Source organism: Odocoileus virginianus, chromosome 8 (assembly GCF_023699985.2).
Source record: "Odocoileus virginianus isolate 20LAN1187 ecotype Illinois chromosome 8, Ovbor_1.2, whole genome shotgun sequence".
Taxonomy (NCBI): Eukaryota; Metazoa; Chordata; class Mammalia; order Artiodactyla; family Cervidae; genus Odocoileus; species Odocoileus virginianus.
The window spans coordinates 68,206,000-68,225,936 of record NC_069681.1 but is presented as its reverse complement, the minus strand read 5'-3'; positions in this window follow the sequence as shown (position 1 = coordinate 68,225,936).

Sequence of the window (19,937 nt, the reverse complement as noted above, 5' to 3'; positions counted from 1 at the left end):
GTGGAATTTATGCTAAGCTGTGCTAACGGAGAGACTCAAATACATAGATTCAGGTAAAGTGGAAGTGTACTTACTCCTCACAGAATGGTCCAGGAGTCAGTGGTGGTCCAGAGTAGATAGGCACATCTTTCAACAGGATATATGTCAACTCAGCTTTGCTCTATTGTTTTAACAAATGTTCAAACTGGACTTAGAAAAGACGGAGGAACCAGAGATCAAATTGACTACATTCGCTGGATCATTGAAAAAGCAAGAGAGTTCCAGAAAAATATTTACTTTTGCTTTATTGGCTATGCCAAAGCCTTTGACTGTGTGGATCACAACACACTGTGGAAAATTCTTAAAGAGATGGGAATGCCAGGCCACCTGACCTGCTCCTGAGAAATCTGTATGCAAGTCAAGAAGTAACAGTTAGAACTGGACATGGAACAACAGACTGGTTCCAAATGGGGAAAGGAGTAAGCCAAGGCTGTATATTGTCACCCTACTTATTTAACTCATATGCAGAGTACATCATAAGAAATGCCAGGATGAATAAAGCACAAGCTGGAATCAAGATTGCTGGGAGAAATATCAGTAACCTCAGATATGCATATGACACCACTTTTATGACAGAAAGCTAAGAAGAACTAAAGAGTCTCTTGATGAAAGTGAAAGAGGAGAGTGAAAAAATTGGCTTAAAATTCAACATTCAGAAAACTAAGATCATGGCATCCAGTTCCATTGCTTCATGGCAAATCGATGTGGAAACAACAGAAACAGTGCCAGACTTTATTTTTTTTTGCTCCAAAATCACTACAGATGGTGACTGCAGCCATGAAATTAAAAGATGCTTGCTCCTTGGGAGAGCAGATATGACCAACATAAACAGCATAGTAAAAAGCAGAGACATTACTTTGTCAACAAAATTCCGTGTAGTCAAAGCTATGGTTTTCCTGAAAATCATGTATGGATGTGAGAGTTGGGCTATAAAGAAAACTAAGTGCCAAAGACTTAATGCCTTCAAACCGTGGTTTTGGAGGAGTGTCTTGAGAGTCCCTTGGATTGCAAGGAGATCGAACCAGTCAATCATAAATGAAATCAGTCCTGAATGTTTATTGGAAGGACTGATGCTGAAGCTGAAGCTCTAATAATTTTGCCACCTGATACGAAGAACTGACTCTTTGGAGAAGACACTGATACTGGGAAAGATTGAAGGCAGGAGGAGAAGAGGATGACAGACAATGAGATGGTTGGCGTCACCAACTTGATGGAAATGAGTTTGAGCAAGCTCCGGGAGTTGATGATGAACAGGGAGGCCTGTCATGCTTCATTCCATGGGGTTGCAAAGAGTTGGACACAACTGAGTGACTGAATTGAACTGATGGATGTTTCTTGTCTAAATCACTGACCATCATTTCCACATCCACCTAGTGGGAAGAAACAAAAAGAGAAAAGAAAAAAAAAGATTTATTTTAATGATGTGGTAGTTACATACTTTTAAAATATATACCAGTGGCCATAATCTAGTCATATGCCCATGCCTAGATACAAAGAAGATTGATAAATATAATCTTTATTTTGGTAGGCAAACGCATTGCTGAAACTCACTGTGGGCAGATCTAGTACTAGAAAGAAAAATAAGATGCATATCAAGGGATAATTGGCATTGGGTATCAGAACTGGTCTTAAAATTTCATATTTGTCCATTTTTGATCTTACAGTACATATTTTTCTGTGTGATGTCTTCCACAACTATGGTTTGTATTAATATAACTTGTGTAAGCAAAGTAATAATATCTTCATCTCCAGTTCTAATCTCTCTCATGATTTCCATAAATTAGTGCATATATATTTGTTCTTTACATCATGTCTAAAACTGAGGTGTGGAATCCTAAAAATAAGGTATAAACCTGGGAGATTTTCCAGAGACCACCCAAAGGATCTTCAGAAATGTATTATTTTAAAATGTTAATACTTCAGAATACAATAATGCCAACTGTATCTGATTTTTAAAAATTGATAATAAATTATAGATATTAAGTTAACATTATAGAAAGAGAGCTCTGATCAGTTTAAAGAAAATATCTACCCTAGAGAGACTGGAGCCAGAGAAATTAGCTGAACAGTTATGATGATTGTGTGAGAAATCATGAGGGTGTGAATTTATTATTGCATTAGCTGAGAATGGGTAAACACAGAACAAAATCATGAGCAAACAAGGAAAACTTTAAGGACTTTGGTAAGAGATTTAGGCACACTGTGAGAAGGAAGGAGCCAGGATGACTCTCTGGATTCTAATTCAGGAAATTGATTAATGTGGATAAGGGGAGGTTTAGGAGAGGAACAGGATATATTAACAGTTTGATATCCTTGGCAAAATATCTTTTGGTTCTCACTATGCCTGTAGTAACTTGACTTAAAAACCAAAGATTAACCCCAGCCTGATGGTGACTGCAGCCATGAAATTAAAAGACTCTTACTCCTTAGAAGGAAAGTTATGACCAACCTAGATAGCATATTAAAAAGCAGAGACATTACTTTGCCAACAAAGGTCCGTCTGGTCAAGGCTATGGTTTTTCCAGTGGTCATGTATGGATGTGAGAGATGGACTGTGAAGAAAGCTGAGCACTGAAAAATTGATGCTTTTGAACTGTGGTGATGGAGAAGACTCTTGAGGGTCCCTTGGACTGCAAGGAGATTCAATCAGTCCATCCTAGAGAAGATCAGCCCTGGGTGTTCATTGGAGGGACTGATGCTGAAGCTGAAACCAGTACTTTGGCCACCTGATGCGAAGAGTTGACTCATTGGAAAATACCCTGATGCTGAGACGGATTGGGGACAGGAGAAGGGGATGGCAGAGGATGAGATGGTTGGATGGCATCACTGACTCGATGGACATGAGTTTGAGTAAATTTTGGGAGTTGGTGATGGACAGGGAGGCCTGGCATGCTGCGATTCATAGGGTCGCAGAGAGTCAGATATGACTGAGCGACTGAACTGAACTTAACTGAACTGAATGGGCTTTCAACAACATTTGATATGACTATACAGCTAGCAATACCTTATAAAGAAAGTGATGGAATATCTCAACTTCCTTTTTAAGAAGCATAGTTTGAAACTTCTTTGACAACAATATTTAACAATTTTTCCTAATTTCCTTTCACTGTTCACACTCTAAAAATCCACATTACCTTTGGTGGTACTGAAGATATGGAATGTTACCAGGAGTAAAACAATATTCTCTTATTACCATGATATCTAATTTAGAATTTTTTTTCATTTATATGCTTTCTCCTGTCTTTTCCAGATATATGTCATGGATCATCATTAACATCTACACTAAATTAATCAGATAAATATGACAAGAATATTTTTTTTTAATTTCACACATAAGTGAGATTAAGTTTGCTAAGAAAATAGATTTTTAAAGTGCTCATCACAATAAAAAAAAGTGTAATATGAGTGATTATGAATACTACCTGACCATATTATGACCATTTCACAATGTATACATGTACGGAATTAATGTTGTACACTTCCAACTAATGCTATGCATCAATTATATCTCAACAATTTAATAATGCAAAAATAATTGATTCCATATATATATATATATACATATATATATATATATATATATATATAACCCAAGGCCTTTGAAAAATAATATGGTGACTGCAGCCATGAAATTAAAAGACATTTGCTCCTTGGAAGAAAAGTTATGGCCAATCTAGACAGCATATTAAAAAGCAGAGACATTACTCTGCTGACCAAGGTCCATCTAGTCAAAGTTATGGTTTTTCCAGTAGTCAGGTATGAATGTGAATGTTGGACTATAAAGAAAGGACATCCAATCAGTCCATCCTAAAGAAAACCAATCCTGCATATCCATTGGAAGGACTGATGCTGAAGCTGAGACTACAATACTTTGGTCACCTGATGCAAAGAACTGTCATTAGAAAAGACACTGATGCTGGGAAAGATTGAAGTTGGGAGGAGAAGGGGACGACACAGGATGACATGATTGGATGGAATCACCAACTAAATGGACATGAGTTTGAATAAGCTTCAAGAGTTGGTGATGGACAGGGAGGCCTGGCATGCTGCATTCTATGGGGTTGCAGAGAGTTGGACAACTGAACTGAGTGACGGGCTGAGAGGATTTTGGAGAAAATGTAATTTACTCAAGTTGCATTGCTGTAATTGGCTCCCAAGTGCTTAGGCTGTACCAAATCCCATCAATGCCACAGAGACAGAGGAAATGCCCACAAATCTGTCTTTCATAGGGCTAAGAATTGCCTGCCCTGCAAGTCCCAGATGCATAATAATTAGAAGTCTGACCTTTGGGCATCAACTGGGAAAGTTGAGACATTAAATATTGACGATTAGCCCCTGTAGAGAGAAACTGATTGCTGAGTGTTTTTGCCTACTCGCTCTGTATTGAGCATAGGGCATACCTGCTGAGAGTGCTTGTGTGTCCATGTAGAATGGTCTCTGTGGTCTTAGGAGAGTTTCAAATGTCAAGTCCTATCACCAGCCAGAGCTAGGTGATTAAGGAGCCAGTCCTTCATCTGAAAACTATAAAAATCAGGGAGTTGAATGTATGAACAAACACCTTTCTGGGAGAAGCCAGAGATACGGTTTTATTGCTGGGATGAGTCAAAAGAGAGAAAGCTCAGGAAGATCCTACAAATCTATTTGAGCTCCTGGAAGACTACTAATTATGTACTCTGTCAGTCTCCAGATGCAGGAACCTGGCTCCTGATTAGAAGCTTGGCTCTTGGGCAGTAGCTTGGAAAGTATGCAGACAAACTACTTCCAAGAGGAAAGTAGGAGCCTTATGTTCTTACCTGTTCTCTCTGGATTGAACTAATGGATAGCTAAGAGAATTATTTTAAGACTGTCAGTTTAATGTGGTCCTGATGGACCCATGAATGTAAAGTCATATTGACTATCAATGTTAGGTATTTTGGCAGTCTAGACCTTGGGTGGCAGCTGTAAAGTTGGAGCACCAGTTATATGAACAAGCTTCTTCCAGGGAAAAGCTGGAGACTTGGTTTCCAAGGTGTTGGAATAAGCCAGAGGAAAATACAGAAAAAGTGTCCACATACTCCTTCAGGCACTTGGGAAAACCTCAGCCAGATCCCACTGCACATTGATTAGAAGCCTTACTTTCAGGCAGCACCTGAGAAAGTGTGCAGTCCAATTTCTTCCAGGGAGAAACTGGGAACAGAACATTTTTGCCTATTTCCTCTGTGCCAAACCCAGGGTGATAGCCATGGGAAGTGTCTGCTGCCCAGTTTAAGGGCCACCTTTTTGTTGAATGTCAATCATGCAGACTTGTGAATACCATGGCCCCTTGTTTCTCCAAGCTAGGTGATTTGGGAGTGAGTCCCATGAATGGTAGCAGTGCAAGTTGGGGTGCTAAAGTGTGTGGCCCAAGCCCTTCATTTCTCAAGGAGAAACTGAGAGTTGAAACTGAGAGAAGGAACTCGGGGTTTCTTCTCAAATCTTAGGAGTTGTGCCAGGGGTGTTGCTTTTGGTGTGTGTGTGTGTGTGTGTTGTTTCAATTCTTCTTTTCTCAGTTGCCTTTTGTGTAGGAATCACTCAACTCAATTCTGGTTTTCTCTTAGGTGTAATTAATCCATTTGTAATTGTATAGCTGGTGAGTCGGTGGAAAGAGAGATAATCAGGAGCTTCTTACTCTGCCATTTTGCTAACATCACTTATGAATTTATTATGCATACTGTGTTTAACAAAGCATTATCTAGTTAGATCAATTTGGAATTAGAAAACAAGGGTTTTGTTTTTTTTTTTTAGTTTTATCTTAACTTATCCCTTATTTTATCCTCTTCCTTTCTTTATGTAGGTCTAAGTTTCTGACCTAAATTATTTTGCTTTTCTCTAAAGAACTTCTTTTAACATTTCTTACAAGGCGGATCTACAGACAAAAAAAAGAAAAGAAAAGAAAAATAATTTTTTTTTAATTGGAGGCTAGTTACTTTACAATATTGTGGTGGTTTTTGCCATACATTGACATGAATCAGCCACAGGTGTACATGTGTACCCCAGTCCTGAACACACCTTCCAACTCCATCCTCACCCCTTCCCTCTGGGTTGTCCCAGTACACTGGATTTGAGTGCCCTGATTCATCATCAAACTTGGAATGGCCATCTATTTCACATATGGTAATATATATGCTTCAATGCTATTCTCTCAAATCATTCCATCCTTGCCTTCTCTCACAGAGTTCAAAAGTCTGTTCTTTACATCTGAGTCTCTTTTGCTGTCTTGCAGACAGGGTCATCATTACCATCTTTCTAAATTCCATATATATGCTTTAATATACTGTATTTTTTTTAATGACTTACTTAACTCTGTATAGCAGGCTCCAGTTTCATCCACCTCATTAGAACTGACTTGAATATACTCTTTTATATAGCTGAATAATATTTCATTGTGCATGTGTACCACAACTTTCTTATCCATTCATTTGCTGATGGATATATAGGCTGTTTCCACGTCCTAGCTATTGTCAACAGTGCTGCAATGAACATTGGGGTACACGAGTCTCTTTCAATTCTGTACTCCTCAGTGTGTATGCACAGCACTGGGATTGGTGGGTCAAATAGCAGTTCTCTTTCCTATTCAAAGAATTTCCATGCTGTTCTCCATAGTGGTTGTGCTAGTTTGTATTTGCCCCAATAGATAGAAAGGTTCCCTTTTCTCCATACCCTTACCAGCATTTAATGTTTGTAGATTTTTTGATGGCAGCCATTCTGGTCGGCATGAGATGGTACCTCACTATGGTTTAGATTTACATTTCTTTGATAATGAGTGATATTGAACATCTTTTCATGTGTTTATTAGCCATCTGTATGTCTTCTTTTGAGAAATGTCTTAGTCCTTTGGCCCATTTTTTGATTGGGTCATTTAGTTTTCTGGTATTGAGCTGCATGAGCTGCTTGCATATTTTGGAGATTAATTATTTTACAATTGTTTAATTTGCTATTATTTTCTTCCACTATCAAGGCTGTCATTTCACCGTGTTTATAGTTTCCTCCTTGTGCAAAAGCTTTTAAGTTTAATTAGGTTCCATTTGCTTATTTTTGTTTTTATTTCCATTACTCTGGCAGGTGCATCATAGAGGACCTTGCTGTGATTTATGTCAGAGTATTCTGCCTATGATTTCCTTGAGCAGATTTACAGTTTGTAGTCTTACATTTAGATCTTTGATCCATTTTGAGTTTATTTTTGTGTATGGTGTTAGAAACCACATGAAAAGCACAATCACAGAAAACTAATCAAACTGATGATATGGACCACAGTTTTCTCTCACTCAATGAAACTAGTAGCCATGCCAAGCAGAAAAACCCTGCTGGACTGCTATGGTGGACAGTTCTGACAACACGTGTTCCACTTGAGAAGAGAATGGCAAATGACTTCAGTATTCTTGCCTTGAGAACACCATGAACAGTATGAAAAGGAAAAAAAAAAAATATGACACTGAAAGATGAGCTCCCCAGGTCAGTAGGTGCCCAATATGTTACTGGAAAATAGTGGAGAAATAACTCCAGAAAGAATGAAGAGATGGAGCCAAAGCAAAATCAATGCCCAGTTGTGGACGTGATGGGTGATGGAAGTAAAATCTGATGCTATAAAGAACAATATTGCATAGGAACCTGGGATGTTAGGTCCATGAATCAAGGTAAATTGGAAGTGGTCACACAGGAGATGGCAACAGGGAACATCAACATTTTAGGAATCAGTGAACTAAAATGGACTGGAGTGGTCTAATTTAATTCAAATGACCATTATATCTACTACTGTGTGAAAACATCCCTTAGAAGAAATGGAGTAGCATTCACAGTCAAAAAAGAGTCTAAAATGTAGTATTTGGGTGCAATCTCCAAAATGACAGAATGATCCCTTTTCTTTTTCAAGAAAAACCATTCAATATCACAATAATTCAAGTCTATGCCCCAAACAATAATGCAGAGGAAGATAAAATTGAACATTTCTATGAATATCTAAAAGTCATTATAGAACTAACATCCAGAAAAGTTAGGGGACTGAAATGCAAAGTAAGAAGTAAAGAGCTACCTGGAGGAACAGGCAAATTTGGCTTGGGTATACAAAATGGAGCAGGGCAAAACTAACAGAGTTTTGCCAAGACAACACACTGGATGTAGAAAACACAACAAAGGAGAAGTCTCTACACATGGATGTCACCAGATGGTCAAGACCAAAATTAGATTGATTATATTCATTGCAGCCAATGATGGAAAGCTCTATACAGTCAGCAAAAACAAGTCTGGGAGTTGACTATGGCTCGGATTATGAAATCCTTATTGCCAAATTGGGACTTAAATTGAAGCAAGTTGGAAAACCACTAGATCATTCAGATATAACTTAAATCAAATCCCTTATGATTATAGTGGAAGTGACAAATAGGTTCAAGGGATTAGATATAATAGACAGAGCTCCTGAAGACCTATGGATGGAGGTTCATGACATTGTTTAAAAGGCAGTGATTAAGACCACCTCCAAGAAAAAGAAATGCAGAAAGGCAACATGGTTGTCTGATGAGGGCTTACAAATAGTTGAGAAAAGAACAGAAACAAAAGCTAAAGGAAAAGAAAGATATACCCATTTGAATGCACAGTTCCAAAGAATAGCAAGGAGATATAAGAAAGCCTTCCACAGTGATAAATGCAAAGAACTAGAAGAAAACAATAGAATGTGAAAGGCTAGAGATATCTTCAAAAAAATGCAAGTGGAAAAAATAAAATTAAAAAAAAAAAAAGAAAACACAAGTGGGTCATTTCAAACAAAGATGGGCACAAGAAAGGAAAGAAATACTATGGACCTGACAGAAGAAGAAGATGTTAAGAACAGGTGGCAAGAACACATAGAACTATACAAAAAAGATCTTCCCGACCTAGATAATCATGATAGTGTGATCATACACCTAGAGCCAGACATCCTGGAATGTGAAGTCAAGTGGGTCTTAAGGAAGCATCACTGAAAATAAAGCTAGTGCAGGTGAAAGAATTCTAACTGAGCTATTTTAAAACCTAAAAGATGATGCTGTGAAAGTGCTGCACTGACTAGGTCAGCAAATTTGAAAAACTCAGCAGTGGCCACAGGACTGGAAAAGGTTAATTTTTATTGCAATCCCAAAGAATATTTGAACTACTGCACAATAATACTCATCTCACATGCTAGCAAAGTAATGCTCAAATTTCTTCAAGCCAGCTTTAAACAACATGTGAACTGTGAATTTCCAGATGCTCAAGATGGATTTAAAAAAGCCAGAGCAACCAGAGATCAAATTGACAACATCTATTAGATCATCAAAAAAGCAAGAGTGTTCCAGAAAATATATGCTTCTGCTTTATTGACTATACTAAAACCTTCAACTGTGTGGATCACGACAAACTGTGGAAAATTCTGAAAGAGATAGGAATACCAGAACACCTGACCTGCCTCCTGAGAAATCTGTATGCAGGTCAAGAAGCAACAGTTAGAACTGGACGTAGAACAACAAATTGGTTCCAAATCAGTAAAGGAGTAAGTCAAGGCTGTATATTGTCACCCTGTTTATTAAACTTATATGCAGAATAACTGAACTAAACTGACCTGAAGTGGCTAAATCATGTCCAACTATTTGCAACCCTGTGGTCTGTAGCCCACCAGGCTCCTCCGTCTATGGGATTCTCCAGGCAAGAATACTGGAGTGGATTGTCATTTCCTTCTCCAGGGGATCTTCCCAACCCAGGGATCGAACCCAGGTCTCCTGCATTGTAGGCAGATGCTTTAACTTCTGAGCCACCAGGGAAGCCCCTGTATATGCAGAATGCATCATTCTAAATATCAGCTGGATGAAGCACAAGCTGGAATCAAGATTGTTGGGAGAAATGTCAGTAACCTCAGATACACAGAAGACATCATCATCATGGGAGAAAATGAAGAACTAAAGAGCCTCTTGACAAAAGTGCCAGAGCAGAGTGAAAGTTGGCTTCGACATTCAGAAAACTAAGATCATGGCATCTGGTCCCATCACTTCATGGCAAATAAATGGGGAAATAATGGAAACAAAGGGAAACAATTTTGGGGGGGCTCCAAAATCACTGCCAATGGTGAGTGAAGCCCTGAGATTACAAGATGCTTGCTTCTTGGAAGAAAAGCTGTGACCATCCTAGACAGCATGTGAAAAAGTAGAGACATCACTTTGCCAACAAAGGTCCATCTAATCAAAACTATGGTTTTTCCTATAGTCATGTGTGGATGCAAGAGTGGATGATAAAGATAGCTGAGTGCTGAAGAATTGATGATTTTAGACTCTGGTGTTGGAGAAGATTCTTGAGAATCCCTGGAACAGCAATTACATCAAACCAGTCAATCATAAAGGACATCAATCCTGAATATTTATTGGAAGGATTGTTGCTGAAGATGAAATTCTAATATTTTGGCCACCTGATTTGAGGAACTGACTCTATGGAAAAACCCTTATGCTGGGAAAGACTGAAGGCAGGAAGAGAAGGGGACAACAGAGGATGACATGGTTTGATGGCATCACTGACTCAATGGACATGAGTTTGAGCAAGATCTGGTAGTTGATTTTGGACTTGGAAGCCTGGAGTGTTGCAGTCCATTGCGTCCCAAAGAGTCAGATATGCCTGAGTGACTAAACTGAACTAATAGTGTTAGAAAGTGTCCTAATTCCATTCCTTTATAGTTTGTTTACCACTTTTTCCAGTGCCACTTGTTAAAGAGATTGCCTTTTCTCCATTGTATATTTTTGCCTCCTTTGTCAAAGATAAGGTTTCCATAGGTGCATGAATGCATATCTGGGCTTTCTAATTGTTCTAATGGTCTATATGTATGTCTTTCTGTCAATACCATACTGTCTTGATGACTGTAGCTTTGTAGTATAGTCTGAATTCTGGAGGGTTGATTCATCCAGTTCCATTCTTTCTCAAGATTGCTTTGGCTATTCAAGGTTTCTTTTGTGTGTGTGTTTCCATACAAATTGTGAAATCATTTGTTGTAGTTCTGTGAAAAAATACCATTAGTAACTTGATAGGGATTGCATTGAATCTATAGATTGCTTTGGGTATTATACTCATTTTCACTATATTGATTCTTCTGATCCATGAAAATATATTGAGATAATCATGCGGTTTTTATCTTTCAAGTTGTTAATATGGTGTACCACATTGATTAGTGGATATTGAAGATTCCTTGCATCCTTAAAGACCACTTGGTCATAATATGTAATCTTTTTAATATGCTGTTGGATTCTGTTTGCTAGAATTTTGTTGAGGATTTTTGAACCTATGTTCATCAGTGATACTGGCCTGTAGTTTTCTTTTTAGATGACATCTTTGTCTGCTTTTGGTATTAAGGTGATGATGGTCTCGAGATTGGGAGTTTACCTTCCTCTGCAATTTTCTAGAAGACTTTGAGCAGGATAGGCGTTAGCTCTTCTCTAAATTTTTTTGTAGAATTCACCTGTGAAGCCATTTGGTCCTGGGATTTTGCTTGTCGAAGATTTTTTATTAGTTTGAATTCTGTACTTGTGGTCTGTTAAGATTTTCTATATCTTCCTGGTTCAGTTTTTGAAAGTTACACTTTATGAAGAATTTGTCCAATTCTTCCAAACTCTCCATTTTATTGTCATATAGTTGCTGATAGTAATCTCGTATGATCCTTTGTATTTCTGTGTTGTCTGTTGTGATTTCTCCCTTTTCATTTCTAATTTTGTTGAATTGATTCATCTTCCTTTTTTTTATGAGTCTTTCTAATGGTTTAACTATTTCATTTGTCTTCTTCTCAAAGAACCAGCTTTTAGTTTTGCTGATTTTTGCTAGTCTCCATTTCTTTTTCATTTATTTCTGCTCTGATTTTATGATTTTTCCCCTTCTACTGACTTTGGGGTTCTACTTGTCTTCTTTTTCTAGTTGCTTTAGATGTAAAGTTAGGGTATTTGATGTTTCTCTTGTTTCTTGAAGTAAACTTGTATTGCTATGAACCTTCTTCTTAGCACTGTTTTCACTGAATCCTATTTGGGTTTTTGTTTTTGTGTTTTCATTTGTTTCTATGCATATTTTGATTTCCTCTTTGATATCTTCCTTGGCCTGTAGGTTATTCAGATGCATGTTGTTTAGCCTCTCTATGTTTGCATTTTTAATTTTTTTTCCCCTATAGTTGACATCTAATCTTACCACATTGGGATCAGAAAAGATTCTTGAAATGATTTCAGTTTTTGTTGTTGTTGTTGTTGTTGTTTTAACAGGGCTAAATTTATGGCCTAGCATGTGGTCAATCCTGGAGAATATTCTATGTGCTCTTGGGAAATATGTGAAATTCATTGTTTTGTGTTGAAATGCCCTATAAATATAAATTAGGTATAAGTGATCCATTGTATTATTTAAACCTTGTGTTTGCTTGCTAATTTTCTGTTTGTTTGTCCTATCCAAAGTTGTGAGTGGGATATTTAAATCCCCCACTATTATTGTGTTACTGTTAATTTCCCCTTTCATACTTGTTAGCATTTGCCTTACATTTTGAGGTTCTCCTCTAGGTTGGGTGAATATATATTTATAATTGTTAAATCTTTTTCTTAGATTGATCATTTAATCATTATGTAGTATCTTTCTTTGTCACTTTTCACGGTTTTTATTGCAAAGTCTATATTATCTGATATGAATATTTCTACTACTGCTTTCTTTTGGTCTCCCTTTTTCATAAGTATCATTTTCAAGCCCTTCACTTTCTGTCTGTATGTGTCCCTTTGTTTGATGTGCATCTTCTGTAGACACCATCTATTGGGGTCTTGGTTTTGCATCCTTTCAGCCAGTCTTTGTCTTTTGGTTGGGGCATTTAGCTCATTTACATTTAAGGTAATTATTAATAAGTATGACCCCATTACCATTTACTTCGTTGTTTTGGGTTTGATTTTATATACCTTTTCTGTGTTTCCTGTCTAGAGAAGATCCTTTAGCATTTGTTGAAGTGTGGTTTGGAGTTGCTGAATTCTCTCAGATTTTGCTTGCTGTAAAGCTTCTAATTTCTCCTCCATATCTGAATGAGATCCTTGTTGATTAGAGTAGTTAATCTTGGTTGTAGGTTTTTCTCTTTCATCACTTTTCAAATATTCTGCCATTCCAGTCTGACCTGAAGTGCTTATATTGAAAGATCAGTTGTTATCCATATGGGGATCTCCTTGTGTGTTATTTGTTGCTTTTCCCTTGTTGCTTTTACTATTTGCTATTTGCGTTTGATCTTCTTTACTTTGATTGATATGTGTATTGGGGTGTATTGCCTTGGTTTTATATTGTTTAGTACTGTCTGGGTTTCTTGGACTTGGGTTGTTATTTCCTTCTCTATTTTAGGGACATTTTCAACTATTTTTTCCTCAAATAATTTCTCATGCCCTTCCTTGTTGTCTTCTTCTCTGACACATATTATTTGAATGTTGGGGCATTTAATATTGCCCCAGAAATCTCTGAAGTTGTCCTAATTTCTTTTAAGTATCTTTTCTTTTTTCCTCTCTGCTTCACTTATTTCCACCATTCTATCTTCCACCTCAGGTATCCTCTCTTCTGCCTCAGTTATTCTACTGTTGTTTCCCTCCAGGGTGGTTTTGATCTCAATTATTTTATTATTCATTATTATTTGACTCTTCTTTATTTCTTCTGGTCCTTGTTAAACATTCATTGCATCTTTTCAGTCCTTGTCTCTAGTCTACTTATCTGTAGCTCCATTTATTTTTTTTCTTCAAGATTTTGGATCATCTTTACTATCATTATTCTAAATTATTTTTCAGGTAGACTCCCTATCTCCTCTTTTGTTTAGTTTGGTAGGTATTTTTCATATTCCTTTACCTGATTAATATGTCTCTGTCTTTGGATTTTGTTTAGATTGCTGTGTTTGGGGAGCCCCTTCTTTTGGCTGGAAGTCTGTGGTTTTTCTTTATTGTGGAGACTGCTCCCTGTGGGTGAGGTTGGACTAGTGGCTTGTCAAGGTTTCCTGGTTGGGGGAACTTGTGTCTGAGTTCTGGTGAATGGAGCTGGATCTCTTCTCTCTGGAGTGCAATGAAGTGTCCAGTAGTGAGTTTTGGGGTGTCTTTGGGTTTGGCATGGTTTTGGGTGACCTGTCTTTTAATGCTCGGTGTTGTGTTTCTGTTTTTCTGGAGAATTATCGTGGTATGTCTTGCATTGGAACTTGTTAGCTCTTGGGTGGAGCTTGGATTCAGTGTAGTTACAGAGACTTTTGTGTGAGCTCTTGTCTACTAATTTTCCCTGGAGTTGGAAGATCTCTGATGTTCTCAAGTTTTGCTGTTAAGCCTACTGCCTCTGACTTTCAGTCTTATTCTTACAGTAGTCTCAAGACTTCACCATCCATACAGCACAGATGATAAACCATCTAGGCTAATAATAAAAATATTCTCCACAGCAAGGAATACCCAGAGAGATTCTCAGAATTATATAGAAAAGAGAAGAGGGTGTAGTGAAATAGAGGTGGTGAGAAAGAGAAGAGATGGGAGTCAAAGGAGAAAGAAATCTAACCAGTTACCACTTCCCTAAGTATTCTCCAAAGCCCAGAATACCCAGAGAGATTCACAGAGCTCAGTATAGACGAGAAGGGGGAGGAAGGACATAGAGGTGATGTTGAGGAGAAAAGGGAGAGTCAAAAGGTAAGAGAACAATCAAGCCAGTAATCAAGTCCCTAAGTGAAAATGGATATTGAAGAATAGATTTTTAGGGGTATAAAATTGATAAAAAAAATACTAAAAACAAAAATTAAAAATCTAGGGTATATATTAGATTCTCAAAAATACAATATAAAAAATACAAAACAAAATCAGTCACAAAAATTAAAAGAAGTATATATATGAAATTTGCTTTAAAAATAGGGTTTTTTTTTTTTTTTTGCAAGTTAATATTAGGTTCAATTCAGTTCAGTCACTCAGTCATGTCCGACTCTTTGCTACCCCATGAACCGCAGAATGCCAGGCCTCCTTTTCCATCACCAACTCCCAGAGTTCACCCAAATTCATGTCCATTGAGTTGGTGATGCCATCCAACCATCTCATCCTCTGTCATCCCCTTCTCCTCCCGCCCTCAATCTTTCCCAGCATCAGAGTCTTTTCAAATGAGTCAGCTCTTCGCATGAGGTGGCCAAATATTGGAGTTTCAGCTTCAACATCAGTCCTTCCAGTGAATACCCAGGATTGATCTCCTTTAGGATGGACTGGTTGGACCTCCTTGCAGTCCAAGGGACTCTCAAGGGTCTTTCCAACACCACAGTTCAAAGGCATCAATTCTTTGGCACTCAGCTCTCTATATAGTCCAACTCTCACATCCATACATGACTACTGGAAAAACCATGGCTTGACTTGACGGACCTTTGTTGACAAAGTCAATAGTAAGTTATAAAATGAAAATTAAAGGAGTAATAAAGAAATTAACTTAAAAAATTAAAACGTGATAATAGTAAAACTATATCTAGGAATTTCTCTGGAGGTGTTGTGAGCAGTGGGGGGTTGGTTCAGTGTCAAATAGTTTCTTGTTCCAACTATTACTCGTTCTTGAGGTCTATAGGGCCCCCTCCAATGCACAGTTTTAACTACAGGGTTTTAACCTGTTGTACCTGTCACATCCAGAGTGGGTCCCTCTTCTTTGTTTATTTTGGCTTCCTCTGTTTGCAAGTCTCTTCAGTGTCTAATTTCTGCCCTGACACAAGGAGGAGAAGGTTACCACTTATTTAGGCTCACTTGTTCAGTTGAGTTCTGGGGAACGCAAACAAATACTGATGGCATGTGTGGGGAGTGCTCACAGTTTATGGACCACACTGGGTTTGCCAAAGCCCAAGGTGGCATGTACTTTCTGGATCTATACTGCTCAGACTCCATGGTATTCTGCAAGAGCACTGTCCCAAGTGGACCCTGCATTTCATGACCTTCCCACTTCTAAGCCGCTCAGATTTTCGGTACAGACCCAGATGGACTGTGCGTTTTGTGCCCTTCCCAGGTTCAAACAGCTCAGGCAACTCTGTTCTCAGCAAGCACACTGTTCCAGGCAAGCTGTGCATCTTAATTACCTCCCTGGTCCCAGTTGCTTGGTTTCCTGGGAGTGTTGTGAGAGCACCATCTCACCTGTGCCATGTGTCTTCTCTGGGAAGCTGATCTTAGGCTGTGACACTCCTGGCAAATGTCATCGGTCCAGGATCCTAGGAAGCCATGGTTAGCAACTGAGAGCCTGCTCACAGTTTGGTGGAAGATGCAGTCTCTGGGGTCAAGATTACAGCAGCCCCTTGCCTTCCAGCTCTGGCTGTTGCATGCCTGTCTCTCTGCCTCTGGTGAGCAGGGGTCTATTTGCAACCAGCTAGCTCTTCTTTGGTATTCACTCAGTCTTTTGTTCTGTGAGCTCACCAAGGATCACAGTGTTGCATTATAACCTTTTGACAGGAAAGGTTTTTTTTTTTTTTTCTTTTTTCCACTCTGGCAAGCCCACAGTCTGGGTTGGGCATTCAGCCCCAGTCCATACCTTAAGGACTAATGATGCAGCCTGAGCTTCTCTGCCCAGACCCCACTAGCTGGTGGCAGATGTGAGAGTCTGGACTACTTCTCTGGCAGTTTCTGTGTTTGTTTTGTTGTTGTTGTTGTTGTTTTGTTTTGTTTCATTTTTTCCCCCTCCTGATTATGTTGCCCTCTGAGATTCCAAAACTCCCCACAGACCCACCTGTGAGAGCATATCCTACTATGTGGAAACTTCTCCTCTTTTATGTCTCCCTACCCAGGGTGGGTCTCCATCCCTAAATCTTTTGTCTCCGTTTTTGTCTTTTATATTTTGTCCTACTTCGTTTTGAAGAGAATGGGCTGCCTTCGGGGTTCCTGGTGTTCTCTGCCAGTGTTCAAAAGTTGTTTTGTGGAAATTGCTCAATACTCAAATGATCCTTTGATGAATTTGTGGGAAAAAACCCGGTCTCCCCATCCTTTTCTTCTGCCATCTTGGACTACCTCTTCCCACAGTTACTCAGTTTTTGCTTTTTTGAGAGCATTTTTTTTTTTTCTTCACTTTTGAAGGATAAGTTCAAAGGGTGTAGAATTTTATATTGATAGTTTTTTTCTTTTTCTTTTCTTTTTTTTTTAACATTTTAAACATTTTGCCCCACTCTTTTCTTGTTGGTATGATTTTGGAGAGGTTACATATAATTATTTCTTTTAAAGATGAAGTAATTTCCTTTACTTCTGATTTCAGGATTTTTTTCTTTGTCTTTGATTTTCTGTAATTTTGCTTTTTCCAAAGGGACATTTGTCTTGCTGTATATTTTCTGAGATTCCTGAATTTGTGTTTTGATGTCTGACATTACTTGGGGTAAGTTTTAGTCCTTATTATGTAAATATTTCTTGAGTTCTTTGTTTCTTTCTTCAGTTTCTAAAATATCCACTATGAATATTGCATATGTTACATATTTTGTGTTGTTCCAGACTCTTGAGCATTATGTTATTTTTCCTAGTTACTCTCTTTTCTTTTTGGTTTGTGTGGCTTTTATTGAGATATCCTTACGCTCAATGGTTTTTTCTTCCTCTAGCTATGTCCATTTCAATAATTAGGCAATCAAAAGTTCCCTTCATTTCCAATAAAGGTTTTTGATCTGTACTTTTGTTTTTGGTTCTTTCTTAGGATTTACATCTCGGTTCTTATTTTGCCTATCCATTATTGCATGCTATTTTATCAAGTACAGTGTATCAATCACATATCTTTTATATTCTCCATCAGATAATTATGACATTCATATCTGATTCTGATGCTTGCTCTGCCTTTTCAAATTGTATTTTTGCCTATTAGTATGACTTGTAATTTTTTTTTTTTTTTTGAGTCAGACATGGTGTATTGGATCAAAATAACTCTTATGAATAGACTTTTAGTAATGTGGTCATGAGTTTTAGGAGGGATGGGAAATACTGTATAATCCTATGCTTAGGTCAAAGTCTTCAATAAGCTTATGTCTCTGGCTGTGAACTTCACAAATGTTTCTCAGTTTTTTCCCCTCACTTTTATGTATGGAACAGGATGATGAGAGTGAATTGGAGTTGTGCATTACTCTTCTCTTATGCAGAAGGCTACAGCTGAATAAGTTGGAAATTTTTCTGCCTCAAGATTAAGTAAGCTCTGATAATGCCCAATTGGGTGGTCCCACGCGGCATGGCTTAGTTTCATTGAGTTAGACACGACTGTGGTCCTGTGATCAGATTGGCTAGTTTTCTGTGATTATGGTTTTAGTGTGTGCCCTCTGATGCCCTCTTGCAAAACCTACCATCTTACTTGGGTTTTTCTTACCTTGGACATAGAGTATTTCTTCACGGCTGCTCCAGCAAAGCACAGCCACTGCTCCTTACTTTGGAGGAAGAGTATCTTCTCACCACTGCCCCTCCTGACCTTAAACGTGGAGTATCTCCTCTCAGTCCTCTTGCACCCCGCAGCAGCTGCTCTTTGGAGGTGGGGTAGCTCCACTGGGTTGCCGCCCCTGAACTCAGAGTTGGGTTATCTCCTCTCGGCCACCGCTCCTGACCTCGGATGTGGGGAAGCTCCTCTCTTCTGCCACTCCTACACTGTTGCAGCCTGGCGCTCTCAGTCACTACGTCTGACCTTGGGCGAGGAGTAGTTCCTCACTGCCAGGCTTCTGCCCAGTCTATTGCAGCTGGCACGCTTCCCAGCCCCCAAGACAGTCAGGTCATGATGGAGAGGTCTGACAAATGTGGTTCACTGGAGAAGGGAATGGCAAACGTCTTCAGTATTTTTGCCTTGAGAACCCCATTAACAGTATGAGAAAGCAAAATCATAGGATACGGAAAGAGGAACTCCCCAGGTCAGTAGATGCCAAATATGCTACTGGAGATCAGTGGAGAAATAACTCCAGAAAGAATGAAGGGATGCAGCCAAAGCAAAAACAACACCCAGTTGTGGATGGGACTGGTGACAGAAGCAAGGTCCGATGCTGTAAAGAGCAATATTGCATAGGAATCTGGAATGTTAGGTCCATGAATCAAGGAAAATTGGAAGTGGTCAAACAGGAGATGGCAAGAGTGAATGTCAACATTCTGGGAATCAGCGAACTAAAATGGAATGGAATAGGTGAATTTAACTCGGATGACCATTATATGTACTACTGTGGGCAGGAATCCATTAGAAGAAATGGAGAAACCATCATGGTCAACAAAAGAGTCTGAAAAGCAGTACTTGGATGCAATCTCAAAAATGACAGAAAGATCTCTGTTCGTTTCAAGGCAAACCATTCAATATCACAGTAATCCAAGCCTATGCCCCAACCAGCAACGCTAAAGAAGCTGAAGTTGAATGGTTCTATGAAGACCTACAGACCTTTTAGAACTAACACCCAAAAAAAGATGTCCTTCTCATTATAGGGGACTGGAATGAAAAAGTAGGAAGTCAAGAAACACCTGGAGTAACAGGCAAATTTGGCCTTGGAGTACAGAATGAAGCAGGGGCAAAGGTTAATAGAGTTTTGCCTAGAGAACGCACTGGTCATAGTGAGAGGGTAACAGGTAGGAAGGCCAGGGGTCTCCAAAGAGAGGAAATAGGCTGCAAGTGCCAGACATTTTTATCTCTCTTAAGCAGCAGGAGGAAACAGACTAGCGATATTTTTTTCTTCTCTATACAAATTTAAAAGGAGGTTTCTCTTAAGATGCTGTGCTGCCATGACACCTGGTTTCACCTGAAGCTAACTATTCTCAAACATTGAGTTAACCAATAATTTTTTTCTTATGGAAATGTTTGTCTTAAGATATGTTAATTTACCCCAGACTCTAAGTTCCGCCAAATGGCCCAACATACTTACTCAGATATTGTTTCCCTAATCTATGTAAACGAAACTATTTGTTTGGTAATCTGCCCTTCTACAAGATTCAAGTCAATCATTT